The sequence below is a fragment of the Balaenoptera borealis genome (assembly GCF_965194805.1).
Source record: "Balaenoptera borealis genome assembly, chromosome: 13".
NCBI lineage: Eukaryota > Metazoa > Chordata > Mammalia > Artiodactyla > Balaenopteridae > Balaenoptera > Balaenoptera borealis.
The window spans coordinates 46,898-74,158 of record NC_138870.1 but is presented as its reverse complement, the minus strand read 5'-3'; positions in this window follow the sequence as shown (position 1 = coordinate 74,158).

Below are 27,261 nucleotides of genomic sequence, written 5' to 3'. Positions count from 1 at the left end.
ATTGTCGACGTTTTGCCGCTTTTCATGTGCTTTAAAGGCGATTCGAATCGACCTCCTGAAATCTGTTTCCTGCAATTCTGCCTTGCTTTCAAATCCTCTTCGTTGCCTTCCCTCAATATATTTGTGGACGAGAGTTATCATTTATACCTCTGCAGGTTTGTGAATTGCAGTGCCCCTGAGCTCCATTTTACAACTCGCTTTTTTGGGAGCTGGCCGCAAAAGCGCAGGATTGCCTCAGGCCCTAATCTGCTTCCGGGCGGCAGGCTGAGCCTGTGGTTAATTCTTCTTCCTGATGGGAAAATAGAGTGACCTGTGCCTGTCCCAACACCTAGAGCTAGTCTCTCATTGGCTCCCCCTCTTCCCGTTTATCCTGAGGACAAGTTGCAACCTGTACGGAACAGGAGGTTACAGGTGCTGATTCTCCAAGGAGGGAGATTGCTAGTAAAGCGGCTGGAATGGCGAACCCGAGCACAAGGAGATGAGAAATGAGGTGCGTTTTAGAAACCTTTCCCGATCACACGGTGTACCACCTTCTGGGTTTCTCATGCATGTTTTCGAGGTAGGAAGATGCCCTTGAACCTGGAGATTTGGGACCCATGGGATGGGTAACAGGCAGTATTACTTTAAAGGCTCTGCGTTTGCTCCCCCAACCTCACCAAACCTCTCAGCCCCGAGAGTGTCCACCCTTATGTCTCCTCCAGCTGTGGGTCTAGATATGGTCAATCCAGGTTGCATCACAGCCCCTGAACGAAGTTTGTAAGAATTTTTCCCTCTTTCACTGTCTTTGTTTCATGGGTTTTTAAAAGTAATTTATTTTTATAATGGGGTTTAGCTGCTTTTCACGGCTGTGCTTCTGCCGCTTTACACCCACTTGACTCACTTCCAGAGAGATATCAATACATAAGTTTTAAGATTCTTACTAGTCAGATATATTCTTGTGCGGTGAATAGGGGGTGTTGAGTCCAGTTCACTGAGCAAGGAGTAGGTCTTTCTATTACATATTTGGTTTATGGAACGGTATCTGAGCTCATTTGAAACCCTTGTTTTATGCATCACCCCACCTCACCTTTCCCCTTAAGCAGCCATGGTGTGTTTTCTAAACGTGTGACTCTGTTCTGTTTTGTAATTCAGTTCAAGTGTAGCGGTTTTTACATTCCCTCTATAAGTGAGAGCTTATGATAAGTGTCTTTTTCTGTGTGACTTATTTCACTTAGAATCGTCGTAGCTAAAGCCACTCATCATGCTGCTACTAGCCTTATGACATTGATTTCATGGCTGAGTGATATTCCATTGTACATAAGGACCACCACTTCTTTATCCATTTTTCTCTTTCCTGGGATATTTAAGGTGTCATGAAGTGGAGGTTCTTGTCAACAGAGCAGCCCTAAACTTTGGCGTGCCTGTGTCTTGCTGATTTTTAGTTTTCCCAATTTATACGCCCATGAGTGGAAGTGCCCTATGCGCTCTAAGCTGTGTTTTTTCGATGTTTCAGGACACACCGTACACTTCTCCAGAGTGGCTGTTGGCAATTTACATCCCGCCCATCAGCGCAGCAAGGCTCCCATTTCTCCATGGCCTGTTCTGCATTTCTGGTTTTGACACTTTTTTCCGCATGGCCCTTTTGACCGATGGGAAGCGAGACTTCTTTGTAGCGCTGATTTGCCTTTCCAGGTTGCTTGGTTGGCCAAAAAGGGCGTATGCGTTTTTTCCTGAATATATTCAGGAAAAAACGCATACGCCCTTTTTGGCCAAGGGCATCATTGTCGACATTTTGCCGCTTTTCATGTGCTTTAAAGGCGATTCGAATCGACCTCCTGAAATCTGTTTCCTGCAATTCTGCCTTGCTTTCAAATCCTCTTCGTTGCCTTCCCTCAATATATTTGTGGACGAGAGTTATCATTTATACCTCTGCAGGTTTGTGAATTGCAGTGCCCCTGAGCTCCATTTTACAACTCGCTTTTTTGGGAGCTGGCCGCAAAAGCGCAGGATTGCCTCAGGCCCTAATCTGCTTCCGGGCGGCAGGCTGAGCCTGTGGTTAATTCTTCTTCCTGATGGGAAAATAGAGTGACCTGTGCCTGTCCCAACACCTAGAGCTAGTCTCTCATTGGCTCCCCCTCTTCCCGTTTATCCTGAGGACAAGTTGCAACCTGTACGGAACAGGAGGTTACAGGTGCTGATTCTCCAAGGAGGGAAATTGCTAGTAAAGCGGCTGGAATGGCGAACCCGAGCACAAGGAGATGAGAAATGAGGTGCGTTTTAGAAACCTTTGCCGATCACACGGTGTACCACCTTCTGGGTTTCTCATGCATGTTTTCGAGGTAGGAAGATGCCCTTGAACCTGGAGATTTGGGACCCATGGGATGGGTAACAGGCAGTATTACTTTAAAGGCTCTGCGTTTGCTCCCCCAACCTCACCAAACCTCTCAGCCCCGAGAGTGTCCACCCTTATGTCTCCTCCAGCTGTGGGTCTAGATATGGTCAATCCAGGTTGCATCACAGCCCCTGAACGAAGTTTGTAAGAATTTTTCCCTCTTTCACTGTCTTTGTTTCATGGGTTTTTAAAAGTAATTTATTTTTATAATGGGGTTTAGCTGCTTTTCACGGCTGTGCTTCTCCCGCTTTACACCCACTTGACTCACTTCCAGAGAGATATCAATACATAAGTTTTAAGATTCTTACTAGTCAGATATATTCTTGTGCGGTGAATAGGGGGTGTTGAGTCCAGTTCACTGAGCAAGGAGTAGGTCTTTCTATTACATATTGGGTTTATGGAACGGTATCTGAGCTCATTTGAAACCCTTGTTTTATGCATCACCCCACCTCACCTTTCCCCTTAAGCAGCCATGGTGTGTTTTGTAAACGTGTGACTCTGTTCTGTTTTGTAATTCAGTTCAAGTGTAGCGGTTTTTACATTCCCTCTATAAGTGAGAGCTTATGATAAGTGTCTTTTTCTGTGTGACTTATTTCACTTAGAATCGTCGTAGCTAAAGCCACTCATCATGCTGCTACTAGCCTTATGACATTGATTTCATGGCTGAGTGATATTCCATTGTACATAAGGACCACCACTTCTTTATCCATTTTTCTCTTTCCTGGGATATTTAAGGTGTCATGAAGTGGAGGTTCTTGTCAACAGAGCAGCCCTAAACTTTGGCGTGCCTGTGTCTTGCTGATTTTTAGTTTTCCCAATTTATACGCCCATGAGTGGAAGTGCCCTATGCGCTCTAAGCTGTGTTTTTTCGATGTTTCAGGACACACCGTACACTTCTCCAGAGTGGCTGTTGGCAATTTACATCCCGCCCATCAGCGCAGCAAGGCTCCCATTTCTCCATGGCCTGTTCTGCATTTCTGGTTTTGACACTTTTTTCCGCATGGCCCTTTTGACCGATGGGAAGCGAGACTTCTTTGTAGCGCTGATTTGCCTTTCCAGGTTGCTTGGTTGGCCAAAAAGGGCGTATGCGTTTTTTCCTGAATATATTCAGGAAAAAACGCATACGCCCTTTTTGGCCAAGGGCATCATTGTCGACATTTTGCCGCTTTTCATGTGCTTTAAAGGCGATTCGAATCGACCTCCTGAAATCTGTTTCCTGCAATTCTGCCTTGCTTTCAAATCCTCTTCGTTGCCTTCCCTCAATATATTTGTGGACGAGAGTTATCATTTATACCTCTGCAGGTTTGTGAATTGCAGTGCCCCTGAGCTCCATTTTACAACTCGCTTTTTTGGGAGCTGGCCGCAAAAGCGCAGGATTGCCTCAGGCCCTAATCTGCTTCCGGGCGGCAGGCTGAGCCTGTGGTTAATTCTTCTTCCTGATGGGAAAATAGAGTGACCTGTGCCTGTCCCAACACCTAGAGCTAGTCTCTCATTGGCTCCCCCTCTTCCCGTTCATCCTCAGGACAAGTTGCAACCTGTACGGAACAGCAGGTTACAGGTGCTGATTCTCCAAGGAGGGAGATTGCTAGTAAAGCGGCTGGAATGGCGAACCCGAGCACAAGGAGATGAGAAATGAGGTGCGTTTTAGAAACCTTTCCCGATCACACGGTGTACCACCTTCTGGGCTTCTCATGCATGTTTTCGAGGTAGGAAGATGCCCTTGAACCTGGAGATTTGGGACCCATGGGATGGGTAACAGGCAGTATTACTTTAAAGGCTCTGCGTTTGCTCCCCCAACCTCACCAAACCTCTCAGCCCCGAGAGTGTCCACCCTTATGTCTCATCCAGCTGTGGGTCTAGATATGGTCAATCCAGGTTGCATCACAGCCCCTGAACGAAGTTTGTAAGAATTTCTCTCTCTTTCACTGTCTTTGTTTCACGGGTTTTTGAAAGGAATTTATTTTTATAATGGGGTATAGCTGCTTTTCACGGCTGTGTTTCTGCCGCTTTACACCCACTTGACTCACTTCCAGAGAGATATCAATACATAAGTTTTAAGATTCTTACTAGTCAGATATATTCTTGTGCGGTGAATAGGGGGTGTTGAGTCCAGTTCACTGAGCAAGGAGTAGGTCTTTCTATTACATATTGGGTTTATGGAACGGTATCTGAGCTCATTTGAAACCCTTGTTTTATGCATCACCCCACCTCACCTTTCCCCTTAAGCAGCCATGGTGTGTTTTGTAAACGTGTGACTCTGTTCTGTTTTGTAATTCAGTTCAAGTGTAGCGGTTTTTACATTCCCTCTATAAGTGAGAGCTTATGATAAGTGTCTTTTTCTGTGTGACTTATTTCACTTAGAATCGTCGTAGCTAAAGCCACTCATCATGCTGCTACTAGCCTTATGACATTGATTTCATGGCTGAGTGATATTCCATTGTACATAAGGACCACCACTTCTTTATCCATTTTTCTCTTTCCTGGGATATTTAAGGTGTCATGAAGTGGAGGTTCTTGTCAACAGAGCAGCCCTAAACTTTGGGGTGCCTGTGTCTTGCTGATTTTTAGTTTTCCCAATTTATACGCCCATGAGTGGAAGTGCCCTATGCGCTCTAAGCTGTGTTTTTTCGATGTTTCAGGACACACCGTACACTTCTCCAGAGTGGCTGTTGGCAATTTACATCCCGCCCATCAGCGTAGCAAGGCTCCCATTTCTCCATGGCCTGTCCTGCATTTCTGGTTTTGACACTTTTTTCCGCATGGCCCTTTTGACCGATGGGAAGCGAGACTTCTTTGTAGCGCTGATTTGCCTTTCCAGGTTGCTTGGTTGGCCAAACAGGGCGTATGCGTTTTTTCCTGAATATATTCAGGAAAAAACGCATACGCCCTGTTTGGCCAAGGGCATCATTGTCGACGTTTTGCCGCTTTTCATGTGCTTTAAAGGCGATTCGAATCGACCTCCTGAAATCTGTTTCCTGCAATTCTGCCTTGCTTTCAAATCCTCTCCGTTGCCTTCCCTCAATATATTTGTGGACGAGAGTTATCATTAACAACTCTGCAGGTTTGTGAATTGCAGTGCCCCTGAGCTCCATTTTTCACCTCGCTTTTTTGGGAGCTGGCCGCAAAAGCGCAGGATTGCCTCAGGCCCTATTCTGCTTCCGGGCGGCAGGCTGAGCCTGTGGTTAATTCTTCTTCCTGATGGGAAAATAGAGTGACCTGTGCCTGTCCCAACACCTAGAGCTAGTCTCTCATTGGCTCCCCCTCTTCCCGTTCATCCTCAGGACAAGTTGCAACCTGTACGGAACAGCAGGTTACAGGTGCTGATTCTCCAAGGAGGGAGATTGCTAGTAAAGCGGCTGGAATGGCGAACCCGAGCACAAGGAGATGAGAAATGAGGTGCGTTTTTGAAACCTTTCCCGATCACACGGTGTACCACCTTCTGGGCTTCTCATGCATGTTTTCGAGGTAGGAAGATGCCCTTGAACCTGGAGATTTGGGACCCATGGGATGGGTAACAGGTAGTATTACTTTAAAGGCTCTGCGTTTGCTCCCCCAACCTCACCAAACCTCTCAACCCCGAGAGTGTCCACCCTTATGTCTCCTCCAGCTGTGGGTCTAGATATGGTCAATCCAGGTTGCATCACAGCCCCTGAACGAATTTTGTAAGAATTTCTCTCTCTTTCACTGTCTTTGTTTCACGGGTTTTTAAAAGGAATTTATTTTTATAATGGGGTTTAGCTGCTTTTCACGGCTGTGTTTCTGCCGCTTTACACCCACTTGACTCACTTCCAGAGAGATATCAATACATAAGTTTTAAGATTCTTACTAGTCAGATATATTCTTGTGCGGTGAATAGGGGGTGTTGAGTCCAGTTCACTGAGCAAGGAGTAGGTCTTTGTATTACATATTGGGTTTATGGAACGGTATCTGATCTCATTTGAAACCCTTGTTTTATGCATCACCCCACCTCACCTTTCCCCTTAAGCAGCCATGGTGTGTTTTCTAAACGTGTGACTCTGTTCTGTTTTGTAATTCTGTTCAAGTGTAGCGGTTTTTACATTCCCTCTATAAGTGAGAGCTTATGATAAGTGTCTTTTTCTGTGTGACTTATTTCACTTAGAATCGTCGTAGCTAAAGCCACTCATCATGCTGCTACTAGCCTTATGACATTGATTTCATGGCTGAGTGATATTCCATTGTACATAAGGACCACCACTTCTTTATCCATTTTTCTCTTTCCTGGGATATTTAAGGTGTCATGAAGTGGAGGTTCTTGTCAACAGAGCAGCCCTAAACTTTGGGGTGCCTGTGTCTTGCTGATTTTTAGTTTTCCCAATTTATACGCCCATGAGTGGAAGTGCCCTATGCGCTCTAAGCTGTGTTTTTTCGATGTTTCAGGACACACCGTACACTTCTCCAGAGTGGCTGTTGGCAATTTACATCCCGCCCATCGGCGTAGCAAGGCTCCCATTTCTCCATGGCCTGTCCTGCATTTCTGGTTTTGACACTTTTTTCCGCATGGCCCTTTTGACCGATGGGAAGCGAGACTTCTTTGTAGCGCTGATTTGCCTTTCCAGGTTGCTTGGTTGGCCAAAAAGGGCGTATGCGTTTTTTCCTGAATATGTTCAGGAAAAAACGCATACGCCCTTTTTGGCCAAGGGCATCATTGTCGACGTTTTGCCGCTTTTCATGTGCTTTAAAGGCGATTCGAATCGACCTCCTGAAATCTGTTTCCTGCAATTCTGCCTTGCTTTCAAATCCTCTTCGTTGCCTTCCCTCAATATATTTGTGGACGAGAGTTATCATTAACAACTCTGCAGGTTTGTGAATTGCAGTGCCCCTGAGCTCCATTTTTCAACTCGCTTTTTTGGGAGCTGGCCGCAAAAGCGCAGGATTGCCTCAGGCCCTATTCTGCTTCCGGGCGGCAGGCTGAGCCTGTGGTTAATTCTTCTTCCTGATGGGAAAATAGAGTGACCTGTGCCTGTCCCAACACCTAGAGCTAGTCTCTCATTGGCTCCCCCTCTTCCCGTTCATCCTCAGGACAAGTTGCAACCTGTAGGGAACAGGAGGGTACAGGTGCTGATTCTCCAAGGAGGGAGATTGCTAGTAAAGCGGCTGGAATGGCGAACCCGAGCACAAGGAGATGAGAAATGAGGTGCGTTTTAGAAACCTTTGCCGATCACACGGTGTACCACCTTCTGGGTTTCTCATGCATGTTTTCGAGGTAGGAAGATGCCCTTGAACCTGGAGATTTGGGACCCATGGGATAAGTAACAGGCAGTATTACTTTAAAGGCTCTGCGTTTGCTCCCCCAACCTCACCAAACCTCTCAGCCCCGAGAGTGTCCACCCTTATGTCTCCTCCAGCTGTGGGTCTAGATATGGTCAATCCAGGTTGCATCACAGCCCCTGAACGAAGTTTGTAAGAATTTCTCTCTCTTTCACTGTCTTTGTTTCACGGGTTTTTAAAAGTAATTTATTTTTATAATGGGGTTTAGCTGCTTTTCACGGCTGTGTTTCTGCCGCTTTACACCCACTTGACTCACTTCCAGAGAGATATCAATACATAGGTTTTAAGATTCTTACTAGTCAGATATATTCTTGTGCGGTGAATAGGGGGTGTTGAGTCCAGTTCACTGAGCAAGGAGTAGGTCTTTCTATTACATATTGGGTTTATGGAACGGTATCTGAGCTCATTTGAAACCCTTGTTTTATGCATCACCCCACCTCACCTTTCCCCTTAAGCAGCCATGGTGTGTTTTCTAAACGTGTGACTCTGTTCTGTTTTGTAATTCAGTTCAAGTGTAGCGGTTTTTACATTCCCTCTATAAGTGAGAGCTTATGATAAGTGTCTTTTTCTGTGTGACTTATTTCACTTAGAATCGTCGTAGCTAAAGCCACTCATCATGCTGCTACTAGCCTTATGACATTGATTTCATGGCTGAGTGATATTCCATTGTACATAAGGACCACCACTTCTTTATCCATTTTTCTCTTTCCTGGGATATTTAAGGTGTCATGAAGTGGAGGTTCTTGTCAACAGAGCAGCCCTAAACTTTGGGGTGCCTGTGTCTTGCTGATTTTTAGTTTTCCCAATTTATACGCCCATGAGTGGAAGTGCCCTATGCGCTCTAAGCTGTGTTTTTTCGATGTTTCAGGACACACCGTACACTTCTCCAGAGTGGCTGTTGGCAGTTTACATCCCGCCCATCGGCGCAGCAAGGCTCCCATTTCTCCATGGCCTGTTCTGCATTTCTGGTTTTGACACTTTTTTCCGCATGGCCCTTTTGACCGATGGGAAGCGAGACTTCTTTGTAGCGCTGATTTGCCTTTCCAGGTTGCTTGGTTGGCCAAAAAGGGCGTATGCGTTTTTTCCTGAATATATTCAGGAAAAAACGCATACGCCCTTTTTGGCCAAGGGCATCATTGTCGACGTTTTGCCGCTTTTCATGTGCTTTAAAGGCGATTCGAATCGACCTCCTGAAATCTGTTTCCTGCAATTCGGCCTTGCTTTCAAATCCTCTTCGTTGCCTTCCCTCAATATATTTGTGGACGAGAGTTATCATTAACAACTCTGCAGGTTTGTGAATTGCAGTGCCCCTGAGCTCCATTTTTCAACTCGCTTTTTTGCGAGCTGGCCGCAAAAGCGCAGGATTGCCTCAGGCCCTATTCTGCTTCCGGGCGGCAGGCTGAGCCTGTGGTTAATTCTTCTTCCTGATGGGAAAATAGAGTGACCTGTGCCTGTCCCAACACCTAGAGCTAGTCTCTCATTGGCTCCCCCTCTTCCCGTTCATCCTCAGGACAAGTTGCAACCTGTACGGAACAGCAGGTTACAGGTGCTGATTCTCTAAGGAGGGAGATTGCTAGTAAAACGGCTGGAATGGCGAACCCGAGCACAAGGAGATGAGAAATGAGGTGGGTTTTTGAAACCTTTCCCGATCACACGGTGTACCACCTTCTGGGCTTCTCATGCATGTTTTCGAGGTAGGAAGATGCCCTTGAACCTGGAGATTTGGGACCCATGGGATGGGTAACAGGTAGTATTACTTTAAAGGCTCTGCGTTTGCTCCCCCAACCTCACGAAACCTCTCAACCCCGAGAGTGTCCACCCTTATGTCTCCTCCAGCTGTGGGTCTAGATATGGTCAATCCAGGTTGCATCACAGCCCCTGAACGAATTTTGTAAGAATTTCTCTCTCTTTCACTGTCTTTGTTTCACGGGTTTTTAAAAGGAATTTATTTTTATAATGGGGTTTAGCTGCTTTTCACGGCTGTGTTTCTGCCGCTTTACACCCACTTGACTCACTTCCAGAGAGATATCAATACATAAGTTTTAAGATTCTTACTAGTCAGATATATTCTTGTGCGGTGAATAGGGGGTGTTGAGTCCAGTTCACTGAGCAAGGAGTAGGTCTTTGTATTACATATTGGGTTTATGGAACGGTATCTGAGCTCATTTGAAACCCTTGTTTTATGCATCACCCCACCTCACCTTTCCCCTTAAGCAGCCATGGTGTGTTTTCTAAACGTGTGACTCTGTTCTGTTTTGTAATTCTGTTCAAGTGTAGCGGTTTTTACATTCCCTCTATAAGTGAGAGCTTATGATAAGTGTCTTTTTCTGTGTGACTTATTTCACTTAGAATCGTCGTAGCTAAAGCCACTCATCATGCTGCTACTAGCCTTATGACATTGATTTCATGGCTGAGTGATATTCCATTGTACATAAGGACCACCACTTCTTTATCCATTTTTCTCTTTCCTGGGATATGTAAGGTGTCATGAAGTGGAGGTTCTTGTCAACAGAGCAGCCCTAAACTTTGGGGTGCCTGTGTCTTGCTGATTTTTAGTTTTCCCAATTTATACGCCCATGAGTGGAAGTGCCCTATGCGCTCTAAGCTGTGTTTTTTCGATGTTTCAGGACACACCGTACACTTCTCCAGAGTGGCTGTTGGCAATTTACATCCCGCCCATCGGCGTAGCAAGGCTCCCATTTCTCCATGGCCTGTCCTGCATTTCTGGTTTTGACACTTTTTTCCGCATGGCCCTTTTGACCGATGGGAAGCGAGACTTCTTTGTAGCGCTGATTTGCCTTTCCAGGTTGCTTGGTTGGCCAAAAAGGGCGTATGCGTTTTTTCCTGAATATGTTCAGGAAAAAACGCATACGCCCTTTTTGGCCAAGGGCATCATTGTCGACGTTTTGCCGCTTTTCATGTGCTTTAAAGGCGATTCGAATCGACCTCCTGAAATCTGTTTCCTGCAATTCTGCCTTGCTTTCAAATCCTCTTCGTTGCCTTCCCTCAATATATTTGTGGACGAGAGTTATCATTAACAACTCTGCAGGTTTGTGAATTGCAGTGCCCCTGAGCTCCATTTTTCAACTCGCTTTTTTGGGAGCTGGCCGCAAAAGCGCAGGATTGCCTCAGGCCCTATTCTGCTTCCGGGCGGCAGGCTGAGCCTGTGGTTAATTCTTCTTCCTGATGGGAAAATAGAGTGACCTGTGCCTGTCCCAACACCTAGAGCTAGTCTCTCATTGGCTCCCCCTCTTCCCGTTCATCCTCAGGACAAGTTGCAACCTGTAGGGAACAGGAGGGTACAGGTGCTGATTCTCCAAGGAGGGAGATTGCTAGTAAAGCGGCTGGAATGGCGAACCCGAGCACAAGGAGATGAGAAATGAGGTGCGTTTTAGAAACCTTTGCCGATCACACGGTGTACCACCTTCTGGGTTTCTCATGCATGTTTTCGAGGTAGGAAGATGCCCTTGAACCTGGAGATTTGGGACCCATGGGATAAGTAACAGGCAGTATTACTTTAAAGGCTCTGCGTTTGCTCCCCCAACCTCACCAAACCTCTCAGCCCCGAGAGTGTCCACCCTTATGTCTCCTCCAGCTGTGGGTCTAGATATGGTCAATCCAGGTTGCATCACAGCCCCTGAACGAAGTTTGTAAGAATTTCTCTCTCTTTCACTGTCTTTGTTTCACGGGTTTTTAAAAGTAATTTATTTTTATAATGGGGTTTAGCTGCTTTTCACGGCTGTGTTTCTGCCGCTTTACACCCACTTGACTCACTTCCAGAGAGATATCAATACATAGGTTTTAAGATTCTTACTAGTCAGATATATTCTTGTGCGGTGAATAGGGGGTGTTGAGTCCAGTTCACTGAGCAAGGAGTAGGTCTTTCTATTACATATTGGGTTTATGGAACGGTATCTGAGCTCATTTGAAACCCTTGTTTTATGCATCACCCCACCTCACCTTTCCCCTTAAGCAGCCATGGTGTGTTTTCTAAACGTGTGACTCTGTTCTGTTTTGTAATTCAGTTCAAGTGTAGCGGTTTTTACATTCCCTCTATAAGTGAGAGCTTATGATAAGTGTCTTTTTCTGTGTGACTTATTTCACTTAGAATCGTCGTAGCTAAAGCCACTCATCATGCTGCTACTAGCCTTATGACATTGATTTCATGGCTGAGTGATATTCCATTGTACATAAGGACCACCACTTCTTTATCCATTTTTCTCTTTCCTGGGATATTTAAGGTGTCATGAAGTGGAGGTTCTTGTCAACAGAGCAGCCCTAAACTTTGGGGTGCCTGTGTCTTGCTGATTTTTAGTTTTCCCAATTTATACGCCCATGAGTGGAAGTGCCCTATGCGCTCTAAGCTGTGTTTTTTCGATGTTTCAGGACACACCGTACACTTCTCCAGAGTGGCTGTTGGCAGTTTACATCCCGCCCATCAGCGCAGCAAGGCTCCCATTTCTCCATGGCCTGTTCTGCATTTCTGGTTTTGACACTTTTTTCCGCATGGCCCTTTTGACCGATGGGAAGCGAGACTTCTTTGTAGCGCTGATTTGCCTTTCCAGGTTGCTTGGTTGGCCAAAAAGGGCGTATGCGTTTTTTCCTGAATATATTCAGGAAAAAACGCATACGCCCTTTTTGGCCAAGGGCATCATTGTCGACGTTTTGCCGCTTTTCATGTGCTTTAAAGGCGATTCGAATCGACCTCCTGAAATCTGTTTCCTGCAATTCGGCCTTGCTTTCAAATCCTCTTCGTTGCCTTCCCTCAATATATTTGTGGACGAGAGTTATCATTAACAACTCTGCAGGTTTGTGAATTGCAGTGCCCCTGAGCTCCATTTTTCAACTCGCTTTTTTGCGAGCTGGCCGCAAAAGCGCAGGATTGCCTCAGGCCCTATTCTGCTTCCGGGCGGCAGGCTGAGCCTGTGGTTAATTCTTCTTCCTGATGGGAAAATAGAGTGACCTGTGCCTGTCCCAACACCTAGAGCTAGTCTCTCATTGGCTCCCCCTCTTCCCGTTCATCCTCAGGACAAGTTGCAACCTGTACGGAACAGCAGGTTACAGGTGCTGATTCTCCAAGGAGGGAGATTGCTAGTAAAGCGGCTGGAATGGCGAACCCGAGCACAAGGAGATGAGAAATGAGGTGCGTTTTAGAAACCTTTCCCGATCACACGGTGTACCACCTTCTGGGTTTCTCATGCATGTTTTCGAGGTAGGAAGATGCCCTTGAACCTGGAGATTTGGGACCCATGGGATGGGTAACAGGCAGTATTACTTTAAAGGCTCTGCGTTTGCTCCCCCAACCTCACCAAACCTCTCAGCCCCGAGAGTGTCCACCCTTATGTCTCCTCCAGCTGTGGGTCTAGATATGGTCAATCCAGGTTGCATCACAGCCCCTGAACGAAGTTTGTAAGAATTTCTCTCTCTTTCACTGTCTTTGTTTCACGGGTTTTTAAAAGGAATTTATTTTTATAATGGGGTTTAGCTGCTTTTCACGGCTGTGTTTCTGCCGCTTTACACCCACTTGACTCACTTCCAGAGAGATATCAATACATAGGTTTTAAGATTCTTACTAGTCAGATATATTCTTGTGCGGTGAATAGGGGGTGTTGAGTCCAGTTCACTGAGCAAGGAGTAGGTCTTTCTATTACATATTGGGTTTATGGAACGGTATCTGAGCTCATTTGAAACCCTTGTTTTATGCATCACCCCACCTCACCTTTCCCCTTAAGCAGCCATGGTGTGTTTTCTAAACGTGTGACTCTGTTCTGTTTTGTAATTCAGTTCAAGTGTAGCGGTTTTTACATTCCCTCTATAAGTGAGAGCTTATGATAAGTGTCTTTTTCTGTGTGACTTATTTCACTTAGAATCGTCGTAGCTAAAGCCACTCATCATGCTGCTACTAGCCTTATGACATTGATTTCATGGCTGAGTGATATTCCATTGTACATAAGGACCACCACTTCTTTATCCATTTTTCTCTTTCCTGGGATATTTAAGGTGTCATGAAGTGGAGGTTCTTGTCAACAGAGCAGCCCTAAACTTTGGGGTGCCTGTGTCTTGCTGATTTTTAGTTTTCCCAATTTATACGCCCATGAGTGGAAGTGCCCTATGCGCTCTAAGCTGTGTTTTTTCGATGTTTCAGGACACACCGTACACTTCTCCAGAGTGGCTGTTGGCAGTTTACATCCCGCCCATCAGCGCAGCAAGGCTCCCATTTCTCCATGGCCTGTCCTGCATTTCTGGTTTTGACACTTTTTTCCGCATGGCCCTTTTGACCGATGGTAAGCGAGACTTCTTTGTAGCGCTGATTTGCCTTTCCAGGTTGCTTGGTTGGCCAAAAAGGGCGTATGCGTTTTTTCCTGAATATATTCAGGAAAAAACGCATACGCCCTTTTTGGCCAAGGGCATCATTGTCGACGTTTTGCCGCTTTTCATGTGCTTTAAAGGCGATTCGAATCGACCTCCTGAAATCTGTTTCCTGCAATTCTGCCTTGCTTTCAAATCCTCTTCGTTGCCTTCCCTCAATATATTTGTGGACGAGAGTTATCATTAACAACTCTGCAGGTTTGTGAATTGCAGTGCCCCTGAGCTCCATTTTTCAACTCGCTTTTTTGGGAGCTGGCCGCAAAAGCGCAGGATTGCCTCAGGCCCTATTCTGCTTCCGGGCGGCAGGCTGAGCCTGTGGTTAATTCTTCTTCCTGATGGGAAAATAGAGTGACCTGTGCCTGTCCCAACACCTAGAGCTAGTCTCTCATTGGCTCCCCCTCTTCCCGTTCATCCTCAGGACAAGTTGCAACCTGTAGGGAACAGGAGGGTACAGGTGCTGATTCTCCAAGGAGGGAGATTGCTAGTAAAGCGGCTGGAATGGCGAACCCGAGCACAAGGAGATGAGAAATGAGGTGCGTTTTAGAAACCTTTGCCGATCACACGGTGTACCACCTTCTGGGTTTCTCATGCATGTTTTCGAGGTAGGAAGATGCCCTTGTACCTGGAGATTTGGGACCCATGGGATAAGTAACAGGCAGTATTACTTTAAAGGCTCTGCGTTTGCTCCCCCAACCTCACCAAACCTCTCAGCCCCGAGAGTGTCCACCCTTATGTCTCCTCCAGCTGTGGGTCTAGATATGGTCAATCCAGGTTGCATCACAGCCCCTGAACGAAGTTTGTAAGAATTTCTCTCTCTTTCACTGTCTTTGTTTCACGGGTTTTTAAAAGGAATTTATTTTTATAATGGGGTTTAGCTGCTTTTCACGGCTGTGTTTCTGCCGCTTTACACCCACTTGACTCACTTCCAGAGAGATATCAATACATAGGTTTTAAGATTCTTACTAGTCAGATATATTCTTGTGCGGTGAATAGGGGGTGTTGAGTCCAGTTCACTGAGCAAGGAGTAGGTCTTTCTATTACATATTGGGTTTATGGAACGGTATCTGAGCTCATTTGAAACCCTTGTTTTATGCATCACCCCACCTCACCTTTCCCCTTAAGCAGCCATGGTGTGTTTTCTAAACGTGTGACTCTGTTCTGTTTTGTAATTCAGTTCAAGTGTAGCGGTTTTTACATTCCCTCTATAAGTGAGAGCTTATGATAAGTGTCTTTTTCTGTGTGACTTATTTCACTTAGAATCGTCGTAGCTAAAGCCACTCATCATGCTGCTACTAGCCTTATGACATTGATTTCATGGCTGAGTGATATTCCATTGTACATAAGGACCACCACTTCTTTATCCATTTTTCTCTTTCCTGGGATATTTAAGGTGTCATGAAGTGGAGGTTCTTGTCAACAGAGCAGCCCTAAACTTTGGGGTGCCTGTGTCTTGCTGATTTTTAGTTTTCCCAATTTATACGCCCATGAGTGGAAGTGCCCTATGCGCTCTAAGCTGTGTTTTTTCGATGTTTCAGGACACACCGTACACTTCTCCAGAGTGGCTGTTGGCAGTTTACATCCCGCCCATCAGCGCAGCAAGGCTCCCATTTCTCCATGGCCTGTTCTGCATTTCTGGTTTTGACACTTTTTTCCGCATGGCCCTTTTGACCGATGGGAAGCGAGACTTCTTTGTAGCGCTGATTTGCCTTTCCAGGTTGCTTGGTTGGCCAAAAAGGGCGTATGCGTTTTTTCCTGAATATATTCAGGAAAAAACGCATACGCCCTTTTTGGCCAAGGGCATCATTGTCGACGTTTTGCCGCTTTTCATGTGCTTTAAAGGCGATTCGAATCGACCTCCTGAAATCTGTTTCCTGCAATTCGGCCTTGCTTTCAAATCCTCTTCGTTGCCTTCCCTCAATATATTTGTGGACGAGAGTTATCATTAACAACTCTGCAGGTTTGTGAATTGCAGTGCCCCTGAGCTCCATTTTTCAACTCGCTTTTTTGCGAGCTGGCCGCAAAAGCGCAGGATTGCCTCAGGCCCTATTCTGCTTCCGGGCGGCAGGCTGAGCCTGTGGTTAATTCTTCTTCCTGATGGGAAAATAGAGTGACCTGTGCCTGTCCCAACACCTAGAGCTAGTCTCTCATTGGCTCCCCCTCTTCCCGTTCATCCTCAGGACAAGTTGCAACCTGTACGGAACAGCAGGTTACAGGTGCTGATTCTCCAAGGAGGGAGATTGCTAGTAAAGCGGCTGGAATGGCGAACCCGAGCACAAGGAGATGAGAAATGAGGTGCGTTTTAGAAACCTTTCCCGATCACACGGTGTACCACCTTCTGGGTTTCTCATGCATGTTTTCGAGGTAGGAAGATGCCCTTGAACCTGGAGATTTGGGACCCATGGGATGGGTAACAGGCAGTATTACTTTAAAGGCTCTGCGTTTGCTCCCCCAACCTCACCAAACCTCTCAGCCCCGAGAGTGTCCACCCTTATGTCTCCTCCAGCTGTGGGTCTAGATATGGTCAATCCAGGTTGCATCACAGCCCCTGAACGAAGTTTGTAAGAATTTCTCTCTCTTTCACTGTCTTTGTTTCACGGGTTTTTAAAAGGAATTTATTTTTATAATGGGGTTTAGCTGCTTTTCACGGCTGTGTTTCTGCCGCTTTACACCCACTTGACTCACTTCCAGAGAGATATCAATACATAGGTTTTAAGATTCTTACTAGTCAGATATATTCTTGTGCGGTGAATAGGGGGTGTTGAGTCCAGTTCACTGAGCAAGGAGTAGGTCTTTCTATTACATATTGGGTTTATGGAACGGTATCTGAGCTCATTTGAAACCCTTGTTTTATGCATCACCCCACCTCACCTTTCCCCTTAAGCAGCCATGGTGTGTTTTCTAAACGTGTGACTCTGTTCTGTTTTGTAATTCAGTTCAAGTGTAGCGGTTTTTACATTCCCTCTATAAGTGAGAGCTTATGATAAGTGTCTTTTTCTGTGTGACTTATTTCACTTAGAATCGTCGTAGCTAAAGCCACTCATCATGCTGCTACTAGCCTTATGACATTGATTTCATGGCTGAGTGATATTCCATTGTACATAAGGACCACCACTTCTTTATCCATTTTTCTCTTTCCTGGGATATTTAAGGTGTCATGAAGTGGAGGTTCTTGTCAACAGAGCAGCCCTAAACTTTGGGGTGCCTGTGTCTTGCTGATTTTTAGTTTTCCCAATTTATACGCCCATGAGTGGAAGTGCCCTATGCGCTCTAAGCTGTGTTTTTTCGATATTTCAGGACACACCGTACACTTCTCCAGAGTGGCTGTTGGCAGTTTACATCCCGCCCATCAGCGCAGCAAGGCTCCCATTTCTCCATGGCCTGTCCTGCATTTCTGGTTTTGACACTTTTTTCCGCATGGCCCTTTTGACCGATGGGAAGCGAGACTTCTTTGTAGCGCTGATTTGCCTTTCCAGGTTGCTTGGTTGGCCAAAAAGGGCGTATGCGTTTTTTCCTGAATATATTCAGGAAAAAACGCATACGCCCTTTTTGGCCAAGGGCATCATTGTCGACGTTTTGCCGCTTTTCATGTGCTTTAAAGGCGATTCGAATCGACCTCCTGAAATCTGTTTCCTGCAATTCGGCCTTGCTTTCAAATCCTCTTCGTTGCCTTCCCTCAATATATTTGTGGACGAGAGTTATCATTAACAACTCTGCAGGTTTGTGAATTGCAGTGCCCCTGAGCTCCATTTTTCAACTCGCTTTTTTGCGAGCTGGCCGCAAAAGCGCAGGATTGCCTCAGGCCCTATTCTGCTTCCGGGCGGCAGGCTGAGCCTGTGGTTAATTCTTCTTCCTGATGGGAAAATAGAGTGACCTGTGCCTGTCCCAACACCTAGAGCTAGTCTCTCATTGGCTCCCCCTCTTCCCGTTCATCCTCAGGACAAGTTGCAACCTGTACGGAACAGCAGGTTACAGGTGCTGATTCTCCAAGGAGGGAGATTGCTAGTAAAGCGGCTGGAATGGCGAACCCGAGCACAAGGAGATGAGAAATGAAGTGCGTTTTAGAAACCTTTCCCGATCACACGGTGTACCACCTTCTGGGTTTCTCATGCATGTTTTCGAGGTAGGAAGATGCCCTTGAACCTGGAGATTTGGGACCCATGGGATGGGTAACAGGCAGTATTACTTTAAAGGCTCTGCGTTTGCTCCCCCAACCTCACCAAACCTCTCAGCCCCGAGAGTGTCCACCCTTATGTCTCCTCCAGCTGTGGGTCTAGATATGGTCAATCCAGGTTGCATCACAGCCCCTGAACGAAGTTTGTAAGAATTTCTCTCTCTTTCACTGTCTTTGTTTCACGGGTTTTTAAAAGGAATTTATTTTTATAATGGGGTTTAGCTGCTTTTCACGGCTGTGTTTCTGCCGCTTTACACCCACTTGACTCACTTCCAGAGAGATATCAATACATAGGTTTTAAGATTCTTACTAGTCAGATATATTCTTGTGCGGTGAATAGGGGGTGTTGAGTCCAGTTCACTGAGCAAGGAGTAGGTCTTTCTATTACATATTGGGTTTATGGAACGGTATCTGAGCTCATTCGAAACCCTTGTTTTATGCATCACCCCACCTCACCTTTCCCCTTAAGCAGCCATGGTGTGTTTTCTAAACGTGTGACTCTGTTCTGTTTTGTAATTCAGTTCAAGTGTAGCGGTTTTTACATTCCCTCTATAAGTGAGAGCTTATGATAAGTGTCTTTTTCTGTGTGACTTATTTCACTTAGAATCGTCGTAGCTAAAGCCACTCATCATGCTGCTACTAGCCTTATGACATTGATTTCATGGCTGAGTGATATTCCATTGTACATAAGGACCACCACTTCTTTATCCATTTTTCTCTTTCCTGGGATATTTAAGGTGTCATGAAGTGGAGGTTCTTGTCAACAGAGCAGCCCTAAACTTTGGGGTGCCTGTGTCTTGCTGATTTTTAGTTTTCCCAATTTATACGCCCATGAGTGGAAGTGCCCTATGCGCTCTAAGCTGTGTTTTTTCGATGTTTCAGGACACACCGTACACTTCTCCAGAGTGGCTGTTGGCAATTTACATCCCGCCCATCAGCGCAGCAAGGCTCCCATTTCTCCATGGCCTGTCCTGCATTTCTGGTTTTGACACTTTTTTCCGCATGGCCCTTTTGACCGATGGGAAGCGAGACTTCTTTGTAGCGCTGATTTGCCTTTCCAGGTTGCTTGGTTGGCCAAAAAGGGCGTATGCGTTTTTTCCTGAATATATTCAGGAAAAAACGCATACGCCCTTTTTGGCCAAGGGCATCATTGTCGACGTTTTGCCGCTTTTCATGTGCTTTAAAGGCGATTCGAATCGACCTCCTGAAATCTGTTTCCTGCAATTCGGCCTTGCTTTCAAATCCTCTTCGTTGCCTTCCCTCAATATATTTGTGGACGAGAGTTATCATTAACAACTCTGCAGGTTTGTGAATTGCAGTGCCCCTGAGCTCCATTTTTCAACTCGCTTTTTTGCGAGCTGGCCGCAAAAGCGCAGGATTGCCTCAGGCCCTATTCTGCTTCCGGGCGGCAGGCTGAGCCTGTGGTTAATTCTTCTTCCTGATGGGAAAATAGAGTGACCTGTGCCTGTCCCAACACCTAGAGCTAGTCTCTCATTGGCTCCCCCTCTTCCCGTTCATCCTCAGGACAAGTTGCAACCTGTACGGAACAGCAGGTTACAGGTGCTGATTCTCCAAGGAGGGAGATTGCTAGTAAAGCGGCTGGAATGGCGAACCCGAGCACAAGGAGATGAGAAATGAGGTGCGTTTTAGAAACATTTCCCGATCACACGGTGTACCACCTTCTGGGTTTCTCATGCATGTTTTCGAGGTAGGAAGATGCCCTTGAACCTGGAGATTTGGGACCCATGGGATGGGTAACAGGCAGTATTACTTTAAAGGCTCTGCGTTTGCTCCCCCAACCTCACCAAACCTCTCAGCCCCGAGAATGTCCACCCTTATGTCTCCTCCAGCTGTGGGTCTAGATATGGTCAATCCAGGTTGCATCACAGCCCCTGAACGAAGTTTGTAAGAATTTCTCTCTCTTTCACTGTCTTTGTTTCACGGGTTTTTAAAAGGAATTTATTTTTATAATGGGGTTTAGCTGCTTTTCACGGCTGTGTTTCTGCCGCTTTACACCCACTTGACTCACTTCCAGAGAGATATCAATACATAAGTTTTAAGATTCTTACTAGTCAGATATATTCTTGTGCGGTGAATAGGGGGTGTTGAGTCCAGTTCACTGAGCAAGGAGTAGGTCTTTCTATTACATATTGGGTTTATGGAACGGTATCTGAGCTCATTTGAAACCCTTGTTTTATGCATCACCCCACCTCACCTTTCCCCTTAAGCAGCCATGGTGTGTTTTCTAAACGTGTGACTCTGTTCTGTTTTGTAATTCAGTTCAAGTGTAGCGGTTTTTACATTCCCTCTATAAGTGAGAGCTTATGATAAGTGTCTTTTTCTGTGTGACTTATTTCACTTAGAATCGTCGTAGCTAAAGCCACTCATCATGCTGCTACTAGCCTTATGACATTGATTTCATGGCTGAGTGATATTCCATTGTACATAAGGACCACCACTTCTTTATCCATTTTTCTCTTTCCTGGGATATTTAAGGTGTCATGAAGTGGAGGTTCTTGTCAACAGAGCAGCCCTAAACTTTGGGGTGCCTGTGTCTTGCTGATTTTTAGTTTTCCCAATTTATACGCCCATGAGTGGAAGTGCCCTATGCGCTCTAAGCTGTGTTTTTTCGATGTTTCAGGACACACCGTACACTTCTCCAGAGTGGCTGTTGGCAGTTTACATCCCGCCCATCAGCGCAGCAAGGCTCCCATTTCTCCATGGCCTGTCCTGCATTTCTGGTTTTGACACTTTTTTCCGCATGGCCCTTTTGACCGATGGGAAGCGAGACTTCTTTGTAGCGCTGATTTGCCTTTCCAGGTTGCTTGGTTGGCCAAAAAGGGCGTATGCGTTTTTTCCTGAATATATTCAGGAAAAAACGCATACGCCCTTTTTGGCCAAGGGCATCATTGTCGACGTTTTGCCGCTTTTCATGTGCTTTAAAGGCGATTCGAATCGACCTCCTGAAATCTGTTTCCTGCAATTCTGCCTTGCTTTCAAATCCTCTTCGTTGCCTTCCCTCAATATATTTGTGGACGAGAGTTATCATTAACAACTCTGCAGGTTTGTGAATTGCAGTGCCCCTGAGCTCCATTTTTCAACTCGCTTTTTTGCGAGCTGGCCGCAAAAGCGCAGGATTGCCTCAGGCCCTATTCTGCTTCCGGGCGGCAGGCTGAGCCTGTGGTTAATTCTTCTTCCTGATGGGAAAATAGAGTGACCTGTGCCTGTCCCAACACCTAGAGCTAGTCTCTCATTGGCTCCCCCTCTTCCCGTTCATCCTCAGGACAAGTTGCAACCTGTAGGGAACAGGAGGGTACAGGTGCTGATTCTCCAAGGAGGGAGATTGCTAGTAAAGCGGCTGGAATGGCGAACCCGAGCACAAGGAGATGAGAAATGAGGTGCGTTTTAGAAACCTTTGCCGATCACACGGTGTACCACCTTCTGGGTTTCTCATGCATGTTTTCGAGGTAGGAAGATGCCCTTGAACCTGGAGATTTGGGACCCATGGGATAAGTAACAGGCAGTATTACTTTAAAGGCTCTGCGTTTGCTCCCCCAACCTCACCAAACCTCTCAGCCCCGAGAGTGTCCACCCTTATGTCTCCTCCAGCTGTGGGTCTAGATATGGTCAATCCAGGTTGCATCACAGCCCCTGAACGAAGTTTGTAAGAATTTCTCTCTCTTTCACTGTCTTTGTTTCACGGGTTTTTAAAAGGAATTTATTTTTATAATGGGGTTTAGCTGCTTTTCACGGCTGTGTTTCTGCCGCTTTACACCCACTTGACTCACTTCCAGAGAGATATCAATACATAGGTTTTAAGATTCTTACTAGTCAGATATATTCTTGTGCGGTGAATAGGGGGTGTTGAGTCCAGTTCACTGAGCAAGGAGTAGGTCTTTCTATTACATATTGGGTTTATGGAACGGTATCTGAGCTCATTTGAAACCCTTGTTTTATGCATCACCCCACCTCACCTTTCCCCTTAAGCAGCCATGGTGTGTTTTCTAAACGTGTGACTCTGTTCTGTTTTGTAATTCAGTTCAAGTGTAGCGGTTTTTACATTCCCTCTATAAGTGAGAGCTTATGATAAGTGTCTTTTTCTGTGTGACTTATTTCACTTAGAATCGTCGTAGCTAAAGCCACTCATCATGCTGCTACTAGCCTTATGACATTGATTTCATGGCTGAGTGATATTCCATTGTACATAAGGACCACCACTTCTTTATCCATTTTTCTCTTTCCTGGGATATTTAAGGTGTCATGAAGTGGAGGTTCTTGTCAACAGAGCAGCCCTAAACTTTGGGGTGCCTGTGTCTTGCTGATTTTTAGTTTTCCCAATTTATACGCCCATGAGTGGAAGTGCCCTATGCGCTCTAAGCTGTGTTTTTTCGATGTTTCAGGACACACCGTACACTTCTCCAGAGTGGCTGTTGGCAATTTACATCCCGCCCATCAGCGCAGCAAGGCTCCCATTTCTCCATGGCCTGTCCTGCATTTCTGGTTTTGACACTTTTTTCCGCATGGCCCTTTTGACCGATGGGAAGCGAGACTTCTTTGTAGCGCTGATTTGCCTTTCCAGGTTGCTTGGTTGGCCAAAAAGGGCGTATGCGTTTTTTCCTGAATATATTCAGGAAAAAACGCATACGCCCTTTTTGGCCAAGGGCATCATTGTCGACGTTTTGCCGCTTTTCATGTGCTTTAAAGGCGATTCGAATCGACCTCCTGAAATCTGTTTCCTGCAATTCGGCCTTGCTTTCAAATCCTCTTCGTTGCCTTCCCTCAATATATTTGTGGACGAGAGTTATCATTAACAACTCTGCAGGTTTGTGAATTGCAGTGCCCCTGAGCTCCATTTTTCAACTCGCTTTTTTGGGAGCTGGCCGCAAAAGCGCAGGATTGCCTCAGGCCCTATTCTGCTTCCGGGCGGCAGGCTGAGCCTGTGGTTAATTCTTCTTCCTGATGGGAAAATAGAGTGACCTGTGCCTGTCCGAACACCTAGAGCTAGTCTCTCATTGGCTCCCCCTCTTCCCGTTCATCCTCAGGACAAGTTGCAACCTGTACGGAACAGCAGGTTACAGGTGCTGATTCTCCAAGGAGGGAGATTGCTAGTAAAGCGGCTGGAATGGCGAACCCGAGCACAAGGAGATGAGAAATGAGGTGCGTTTTAGAAACCTTTCCCGATCACACGGTGTACCACCTTCTGGGTTTCTCATGCATGTTTTCGAGGTAGGAAGATGCCCTTGAACCTGGAGATTTGGGACCCATGGGATGGGTAACAGGCAGTATTACTTTAAAGGCTCTGCGTTTGCTCCCCCAACCTCACCAAACCTCTCAGCCCCGAGAGTGTCCACCCTTATGTCTCCTCCAGCTGTGGGTCTAGATATGGTCAATCCAGGTTGCATCACAGCCCCTGAACGAAGTTTGTAAGAATTTCTCTCTCTTTCACTGTCTTTGTTTCACGGGTTTTTAAAAGGAATTTATTTTTATAATGGGGTTTAGCTGCTTTTCACGGCTGTGTTTCTGCCGCTTTACACCCACTTGACTCACTTCCAGAGAGATATCAATACATAGGTTTTAAGATTCTTACTAGTCAGATATATTCTTGTGCGGTGAATAGGGGGTGTTGAGTCCAGTTCACTGAGCAAGGAGTAGGTCTTTCTATTACATATTGGGTTTATGGAACGGTATCTGAGCTCATTCGAAACCCTTGTTTTATGCATCACCCCACCTCACCTTTCCCCTTAAGCAGCCATGGTGTGTTTTCTAAACGTGTGACTCTGTTCTGTTTTGTAATTCAGTTCAAGTGTAGCGGTTTTTACATTCCCTCTATAAGTGAGAGCTTATGATAAGTGTCTTTTTCTGTGTGACTTATTTCACTTAGAATCGTCGTAGCTAAAGCCACTCATCATGCTGCTACTAGCCTTATGACATTGATTTCATGGCTGAGTGATATTCCATTGTACATAAGGACCACCACTTCTTTATCCATTTTTCTCTTTCCTGGGATATTTAAGGTGTCATGAAGTGGAGGTTCTTGTCAACAGAGCAGCCCTAAACTTTGGGGTGCCTGTGTCTTGCTGATTTTTAGTTTTCCCAATTTATACGCCCATGAGTGGAAGTGCCCTATGCGCTCTAAGCTGTGTTTTTTCGATGTTTCAGGACACACCGTACACTTCTCCAGAGTGGCTGTTGGCAGTTTACATCCCGCCCATCAGCGCAGCAAGGCTCCCATTTCTCCATGGCCTGTCCTGCATTTCTGGTTTTGACACTTTTTTCCGCATGGCCCTTTTGACCGATGGGAAGCGAGACTTCTTTGTAGCGCTGATTTGCCTTTCCAGGTTGCTTGGTTGGCCAAAAAGGGCGTATGCGTTTTTTCCTGAATATATTCAGGAAAAAACGCATACGCCCTTTTTGGCCAAGGGCATCATTGTCGACGTTTTGCCGCTTTTCATGTGCTTTAAAGGCGATTCGAATCGACCTCCTGAAATCTGTTTCCTGCAATTCGGCCTTGCTTTCAAATCCTCTTCGTTGCCTTCCCTCAATATATTTGTGGACGAGAGTTATCATTAACAACTCTGCAGGTTTGTGAATTGCAGTGCCCCTGAGCTCCATTTTTCAACTCGCTTTTTTGCGAGCTGGCCGCAAAAGCGCAGGATTGCCTCAGGCCCTATTCTGCTTCCGGGCGGCAGGCTGAGCCTGTGGTTAATTCTTCTTCCTGATGGGAAAATAGAGTGACCTGTGCCTGTCCCAACACCTAGAGCTAGTCTCTCATTGGCTCCCCCTCTTCCCGTTCATCCTCAGGACAAGTTGCAACCTGTACGGAACAGCAGGTTACAGGTGCTGATTCTCCAAGGAGGGAGATTGCTAGTAAAGCGGCTGGAATGGCGAACCCGAGCACAAGGAGATGAGAAATGAGGTGCGTTTTAGAAACCTTTGCCGATCACACGGTGTACCACCTTCTGGGTTTCTCATGCATGTTTTCGAGGTAGGAAGATGCCCTTGAACCTGGAGATTTGGGACCCATGGGATGGGTAACAGGCAGTATTACTTTAAAGGCTCTGCGTTTGCTCCCCCAACCTCACCAAACCTCTCAGCCCCGAGAGTGTCCACCCTTATGTCTCCTCCAGCTGTGGGTCTAGATATGGTCAATCCAGGTTGCATCACAGCCCCTGAACGAAGTTTGTAAGAATTTCTCTCTCTTTCACTGTCTTTGTTTCACGGGTTTTTAAAAGTAATTTATTTTTATAATGGGGTTTAGCTGCTTTTCACGGCTGTGTTTCTGCCGCTTTACACCCACTTGACTCACTTCCAGAGAGATATCAATACATAGGTTTTAAGATTCTTACTAGTCAGATATATTCTTGTGCGGTGAATAGGGGGTGTTGAGTCCAGTTCACTGAGCAAGGAGTAGGTCTTTCTATTACATATTGGGTTTATGGAACGGTATCTGAGCTCATTTGAAACCCTTGTTTTATGCATCACCCCACCTCACCTTTCCCCTTAAGCAGCCATGGTGTGTTTTCTAAACGTGTGACTCTGTTCTGTTTTGTAATTCAGTTCAAGTGTAGCGGTTTTTACATTCCCTCTATAAGTGAGAGCTTATGATAAGTGTCTTTTTCTGTGTGACTTATTTCACTTAGAATCGTCGTAGCTAAAGCCACTCATCATGCTGCTACTAGCCTTATGACATTGATTTCATGGCTGAGTGATATTCCATTGTACATAAGGACCACCACTTCTTTATCCATTTTTCTCTTTCCTGGGATATTTAAGGTGTCATGAAGTGGAGGTTCTTGTCAACAGAGCAGCCCTAAACTTTGGGGTGCCTGTGTCTTGCTGATTTTTAGTTTTCCCAATTTATACGCCCATGAGTGGAAGTGCCCTATGCGCTCTAAGCTGTGTTTTTTCGATGTTTCAGGACACACCGTACACTTCTCCAGAGTGGCTGTTGGCAGTTTACATCCCGCCCATCAGCGCAGCAAGGCTCCCATTTCTCCATGGCCTGTCCTGCATTTCTGGTTTTGACACTTTTTTCCGCATGGCCCTTTTGACCGATGGGAAGCGAGACTTCTTTGTAGCGCTGATTTGCCTTTCCAGGTTGCTTGGTTGGCCAAAAAGGGCGTATGCGTTTTTTCCTGAGTATATTCAGGAAAAAACGCATACGCCCTTTTTGGCCAAGGGCATCATTGTCGACGTTTTGCCGCTTTTCATGTGCTTTAAAGGCGATTCGAATCGACCTCCTGAAATCTGTTTCCTGCAATTCTGCCTTGCTTTCAAATCCTCTTCGTTGCCTTCCCTCAATATATTTGTGGACGAGAGTTATCATTAACAACTCTGCAGGTTTGTGAATTGCAGTGCCCCTGAGCTCCATTTTTCAACTCGCTTTTTTGCGAGCTGGCCGCAAAAGCGCAGGATTGCCTCAGGCCCTATTCTGCTTCCGGGCGGCAGGCTGAGCCTGTGGTTAATTCTTCTTCCTGATGGGAAAATAGAGTGACCTGTGCCTGTCCCAACACCTAGAGCTAGTCTCTCATTGGCTCCCCCTCTTCCCGTTCATCCTCAGGACAAGTTGCAACCTGTACGGAACAGCAGGTTACAGGTGCTGATTCTCCAAGGAGGGAGATTGCTAGTAAAGCGGCTGGAATGGCGAACCCGAGCACAAGGAGATGAGAAATGAGGTGCGTTTTAGAAACCTTTCCCGATCACACGGTGTACCACCTTCTGGGTTTCTCATGCATGTTTTCGAGGTAGGAAGATGCCCTTGAACCTGGAGATTTGGGACCCATGGGATGGGTAACAGGCAGTATTACTTTAAAGGCTCTGCGTTTGCTCCCCCAACCTCACCAAACCTCTCAGCCCCGAGAGTGTCCACCCTTATGTCTCCTCCAGCTGTGGGTCTAGATATGGTCAATCCAGGTTGCATCACAGCCCCTGAACGAAGTTTGTAAGAATTTCTCTCTCTTTCACTGTCTTTGTTTCACGGGTTTTTAAAAGGAATTTATTTTTATAATGGGGTTTAGCTGCTTTTCACGGCTGTGTTTCTGCCGCTTTACACCCACTTGAC